Here is a 6,684-nt window from a genome sequence, read left to right as displayed (position 1 = left end):
GAAAGTCTGGAAGCACAAACAGTAATGGTCTCCTGGAACATATTCTAGACACCTCATAGCTGCCAGGGGGAGCAGGTAGAAGAGGAACAACTGGCCCCAAGGATAATATGGAGTGTTCCAGTTCCTGTGGCCTTGGACCTTGGCAGAGATAGAAACTGAGTCCCAGGGTTCTGTGCTAGAAGCCCAAGTCATTGCCCTGAGACCTTCAGCTTCCATGAAGACTGTAGATTTGCCACCACGCATGCATAGTTCACTTCCTCTGTTCTGGCCTCTGATGGTCCTGGCCCTCCACAGCCTTTGGGCCAGAGTATGGTTTGGCATGTCCCCTCATTGTGACTCTGGGTTGAAGGGGATTAGGAGGAGGGCTTGACAAGAATTGGGATTTGCTTGATAGGGGGCATGAGCCAGACTCTTTATAGATGAGTCTGAGGTGAGGAAGTGCCAGCATTCGTAGCACCCAGGTGTTTCTCATCCTAGGACTCCCCCGCTACCTCTGTAGAACTCCTAATATACCGTGAGATCAGGCTTCCTCTGGGAGGAAGGGCACAGCAGCAAAATTGCAGGCCTGATTCCTCCATTCTCTGAACTTCCCCTGACTCTCAACACATCACGACTCTGCCCCTCCATCAGGACCTGCACTTACTCTGCCCGCTCTAAGGAAGCCACATAGAGCAGGGATTTATTTTTCAAAGTTTCAAAAGGATGCCAGTTGAAACCTTTTATAGATGAAAGCTGCTTCCTAGACGTCAATTGCCCAAACATATACACAGCTGGAGACAGATTGTGAAAATAAGTCCAGCAGGAAAATATCTCAGGTACCCAACTAGGTTATTCTGCATCTGTGGATTTTAAAAATGATCATCATCCACAGTGGAATAGATGTGTCCCTCCTTGCTAAGAAAATCCATAGCTTCCTGGATTGATGCTGCAGTCATTTGCTGATTCTTGAGATCTTGAATGTTCACTTCTTCAGAGAGGCAAGTCAATCAAATTCAGCACCTGGTTTTGGGCCACAGTGAAGGCATTGTTGGCGTTAAGCTATTCCCATAAAAGTTCGCTGCTTCAGTCATTCCTGGATTGCTGTTGTGGGGTGGGGGGTGGAGAATGTTCTATTCAGGGACTCAAAGTCTGAAATCAAGGTGTTGGCCAAACTGAGTTCTCCTCTGGAGGTTCTGGGGAATAATCTGCTTCCAAGTTTATTAAAGTTGTTGGCAGAATTCACTTTCTTTCAATTGTGGGATCAAGGTCCCCTGTCCTTGCTGGCTGGCCACCATGGGCTGCTCTTGGCAGCTAAATACTGCTCATTTTCCTTACTAAATGGTCCCTACCTTCTTCCACAACAGCACTGAGAATTTCTCTCTTGTCAAATCTCATTCACATTTTGAATTGCTCTGATTTCCTCCGTCTCTAATCTCTAGACACAGATGTGAAGGGCTCATTTGATTAGGTCAGGCCTAGCCAGATAATCTTTCTGCTTTATCCCATTTCTCATTTGCCCTGAGAATACTTGCCCTTGTGGCTGCAGCTTTTACCCCCAGATAACTCATGGATTATAGTTCTAACCTTACCCCCAAAGTTTGCCATATATCTCCCATGCTTTTTAGAGAATTACATCAAACAGGACTGATGCAGTTGGGATAGCTCATTTGAACAGATACCGAATGATCTGAGAAAAAAAAAAAAAAAGGATTGCAAAGGAGATGACTGTAGCCAGATTCTGTGGTGGCACTGCAATGATGTAACAAGAAGGAGGTGACAATGTTGTCAACATTCCATAATGATACTGTGATTGAAGTAGACAACAGAAATGGAAAGAAAACTAAGAAGCCATGTGTCATTGTGGATTATAATGAGAATGTGGAGCAGTGGACTTGGCTGATCAGATGCTCACTTCTTATCCAACTAAGCACAAAAGGCACAAGTTTTGGTATAAGACATTCTTTCGCCACCTTCTAAACATTACAGTGTCGAACTCCTTGAACTCCTATATTCTTTTCAAGAAGGACAATCCCAAGCACACAAAGAATGCTGAAAAAGCATCACAAGCCAGGGCAGCAACATCTTCGAAGTCATCCATGCTCTGATGATATCACACCTCTTCACCTGTCTGGAAGACATTTCCCCAAGAGCATACCACCAACATCAGGGAAACAGAATCCAATTGGATCATGCAAAGTTTGCTGCTTGCACAGCAAGGACAGCAAGAAGATCCAGAGAGAAACGTGATAATTTTTTGCGGAATGTGATGTTCCACTTCTGTTGTTCCATGCTTTGAAATTTACCACATGAATAAATGATTAAATACGATCATCATACACATTTCTGTTACATTAGGATTAGAGATAAGTTCTATTTAGAAATAACTCCAAGAGCAGTTTTTATATTTTATTTTCACATTGAAAACCAGTTCGATTTGCTTCAGCTTCGATTTGCTACATAAACATGTAAAATTAAATTAATGTTGGCAGCGAGCTGCACTTGTTTTTTCTAAGTGGGAAATGGGTTTAAGGTCAGTTGATTTGTGGCCTTAATTACATCCACAGAATCCCTTCATGGCAACGTGTAGTGTTTAATTGAATAATTAATTGGTGTAAGGTATGTATGTATACACATACCAGGGGCTTGGAAATGTGGGGGCCATCTTAGAATTCCACCAAACAAGAACACACCATATTAATGAAGTAAGCCATTTCAGTAGATGATAAATAGCCTTTCAATTTAACAAAAATTTATAATATATATAATATTAAAATATATTCAAATAAAATTAAATTTCAATTCAAAATCCACAATTCAATTTACAATTAAAACTTCTCAGCATATGATGAAATAAAAGGAAACCTCTATCTGGTAAAGTGCATCAGGAAAAACCCTATAGCTAACATCATACTTAATGATGAAAAACTGACCATGTTCTTCTTCCTAATATTAATAGTGAAGGATATGTAATCTCATCATTTCCATTATTGTTACAGTAGAGTCTCTAATAATTTCTAAGGAAAAAAATAAAAGTGAGACTATCTCCATTTTAGGCGACATTATGATTATTTATTTAAAAAGAGAAAAAAAGAATTATACCAAACAATTACTAACAGTAATAATTTAGCAAGGGCATAATTACAAATGTAATATATATAAAAAATTTATTTTTATAAGTAGCAGCAAATAATTAGAAAATGTAATTTTAAAAGAGCCCAATTATAATACCATGAAAGAAACATAAAATATATTGGTGTCTCATTGCTATTAGATCCCTAGAAAATTAGGAAAAAAGCATTGTTTTCCTCAGGAGCTCATGTGTCTAAGAATTTCTGATAATCTGTTTAGTTTCACCTGGAACAGCATTTATTATTCACATTTTGGGGGGTACTAATAAGTGGTGGTATCTTGTTAGAGACTGTATTCCTAGTCTCTTTTAAAAGACGTCATGATTCTGTCCTGGTTTCTTTGTGTCTTGGTTTCTATTTACTCCACTTAAGGATTTTCAGCATGGTATGACCACGAAAAACTGCATAACTCAGTAACACCATGTAAACTAGTAACAAAAAAGTTAAGAGGGGGCGAATTTAGATCCACACAAATCATTGTTTCCATTCTCAACTTTTCTATCTACAAATTGAGTTCTGGTGACACTAGCCCCTAGGCACCAAGATAGGACTATAGGGCTATATAGAACTTAAGAATTTCATGTAACTTTATAGGCCAGAATTTTGTGACCTGACATTTAGCCTCCGAGCTGGCCTTCCATGAATTGTGTAAGGTGAGAATGGAAATAGACTGTGACTGCTTAACTCTTAGGTCTTGCACATCTCATGTCTCGTAGTTGTCATCATGAATTATCATCAACTGATACTTGTAGAAATAATTTTTTTCTGCTGTTGCCATATTATTAGTGTTGTGACAAGAAAAAACAAAGGGAAAATTCAGTCTAATGTTATAAAAAATTATTTATCCTGCCAAGGTGTGTGTGTGTGTGTGTGTATGTGTGTGTGTGTGTGTGTGTGTGTGTGGTGTGTGCCTATGTGTTCATTCAATGTCCTGATGACTGGGAATCTATTTACTCCCTAGCATGTATATTAAAGTTGACATGACCTTCGAAGTAGGAATTTTTCCAATATACTAGCAGCCTTTGAATTGCTCCCTACAAGATTAAAAAAAAAAAAAAAAAAGGGAGAAAGAACTGTCCCTAAGCATTTAATTCAAGTTGCTTTTGGTTTTGTTTATTGTTATTTGCTATTTAATTTACATAACCAATATTATTTTCTGCTTGAATGAATAACTGTATTATAGATTTAATTGAAATCAGGAGAAATTGCTATCCAATGTACAGAATTTTATATTGAAGAAAAAATTTCAGAGACGCCATCTATGAACAGTGAAACACACCAAAACATCTGTAAAGATTATACTAATGTACACAAAGATTACAAATTGATAATATGCTACATGGCAAAATTATCCTAAATTGAGGATAGAAAGAATAAGAAGTTATAAACATTTTTTAATCACCTACTGAGTTCCAAGAATTATACTAAGGTTCCCATTATATATTTTAATAAGTTGTTTTAATTACAACATATCTACAAATGTAGTGAATTTAACAGAAAATTTAAATGGTATGTTCAATGTGACGCATTTCTTTCTTGAACATCTGGTTGTGCCATCTAGCTCCATTCCAACATTTTTAGGGAATAAAAGCTCTGATATGTGTTGAGAAAAGTATGTAATCATCAGAGGCGTAGACACAGGGCAACCTGGTAGGTGAGGAATGAGTGTTGAGACTTTGGTAGAAGAGAAGAGATAAACCTCTTTTTTTATTTGGTAAATAATGCATTCATTTCACAAATATTTACAGACTACTTACTGTGCACCATTTTAGTGCTGCAGATATAGCAGTGAATAAGACAATGTGTAAGATTTCTAGGTGTTCCTTATCCTTGAGGAAGAATTATAAGGATTTGGTAGATGAAACCTAACTAGAGCTAAAAAGTACTCATTTAGCTAAAATGTGACCTGTCACATATATCAGGAATCTGCCATTAATACTATGGTAATTTTATGTGACCAAGGAGAATGAGGGAAGAGATGGAGATTAGCGCAGAAAGAAAGAATGCTAAATAAGAATTCTCATATGGGCCTAGTTCTATTCCTTTGAACAAGTTATTTCATTTTGCTGAACTTCTTTTTTATGTGTAATGTGGGAAAAATAATATTAACTCATTTACCTTCCAATTAAGAGCACCTTGAGAATTAGTACATAGCTCTAGATTCAGTGAAATAAAACCAAAATGATGGTTGGAAAGGTTATAAGACAGAGAAGACAGAGTTACAAATGGCTTTAGTTAGCCAAGTTTTATAATTTTATCTTCTCCAAATATAAACATTTAAAATCTCATGCCTTTATGTAATAATAAATGAAAATCTGTAAAGTTATTTTGAGGAGAACTGCTATTATTTCTGTCTAGAAATTATTTTAAATACATTTCAAAGAAAATTTTTGATGTTTTTAAAGATTTGTTTTTTCTACATAGTCAAAATGAAATGTAATTGTAAATAATTTAAGAGTGAAATTAATCATTATGTTTGCTTAAAAATATAACTTTCCTCAAGATGCCACTGGAATCATCTAGAGATTTAAATAAGGAGGTATACTTGTTATTCAGCCCGACCAATGACATTTCATACACATCTACTTTTTGTGCTTCATGCTCTTCTTTGTCAGTAAACACAAGTATCAAAATGTCATATATTTACTTAATGTTGCCTTAAAATTATTCTCTAGAATTAGTGGTATCTTGTTAGAGACTGTATTCCTAGTCTCTTTTAAAAGACGTCATGATTCTGTCCTGGTTTCTTTGTGTCTTGGTTTCTATTTACTCCACTTAAGGATTTTCAGCATGGTATGACCACGAAAAACTGCATAACTCAGTAACACCATGTAAACTAGTAACAAAAAAGTTAAGAGGGGGCGAATTTAGATCCACACAAATCATTGTTTCCATTCTCAACTTTTCTATCTACAAATTGAGTTCTGGTGACACTAGCCCCTAGGCACCAAGATAGGACTATAGGGCTATATAGAACTTAAGAATTTCATGTAACTTTATAGGCCAGAATTTTGTGACCTGACATTTAGCCTCCGAGCTGGCCTTCCATGAATTGTGTAAGGTGAGAATGGAAATAGACTGTGACTGCTTAACTCTTAGGTCTTGCACATCTCATGTCTCGTAGTTGTCATCATGAATTATCATCAACTGATACTTGTAGAAATAATTTTTTTCTGCTGTTGCCATATTATTAGTGTTGTGACAAGAAAAAACAAAGGGAAAATTCAGTCTAATGTTATAAAAAATTATTTATCCTGCCAAGGTGTGTGTGTATGTGTGTGTATGTGTGTGTGTGTGTGTGTGTGTGGTGTGTGCCTATGTGTTCATTCAATGTCCTGATGACTGGGAATCTATTTACTCCCTAGCATGTATATTAAAGTTGACATGACCTTCGAAGTAGGAATTTTTCCAATATACTAGCAGCCTTTGAATTGCTCCCTACAAGATTAAAAAAAAAAAAAAAAAAGGGAGAAAGAACTGTCCCTAAGCATTTAATTCAAGTTGCTTTTGGTTTTGTTTATTGTTATTTGCTATTTAATTTACATAACCAATATTATTTTCTGCTTGAATGAATAAC

Source organism: Pteropus vampyrus, unplaced genomic scaffold, assembly GCF_000151845.1.
Source record: "Pteropus vampyrus isolate Shadow unplaced genomic scaffold, Pvam_2.0 Scaffold58, whole genome shotgun sequence".
Taxonomy (NCBI): domain Eukaryota; kingdom Metazoa; phylum Chordata; class Mammalia; order Chiroptera; family Pteropodidae; genus Pteropus; species Pteropus vampyrus.
The sequence above is the reverse complement of the archived record's forward strand: the minus strand, read 5'-3'. Positions refer to the sequence as shown.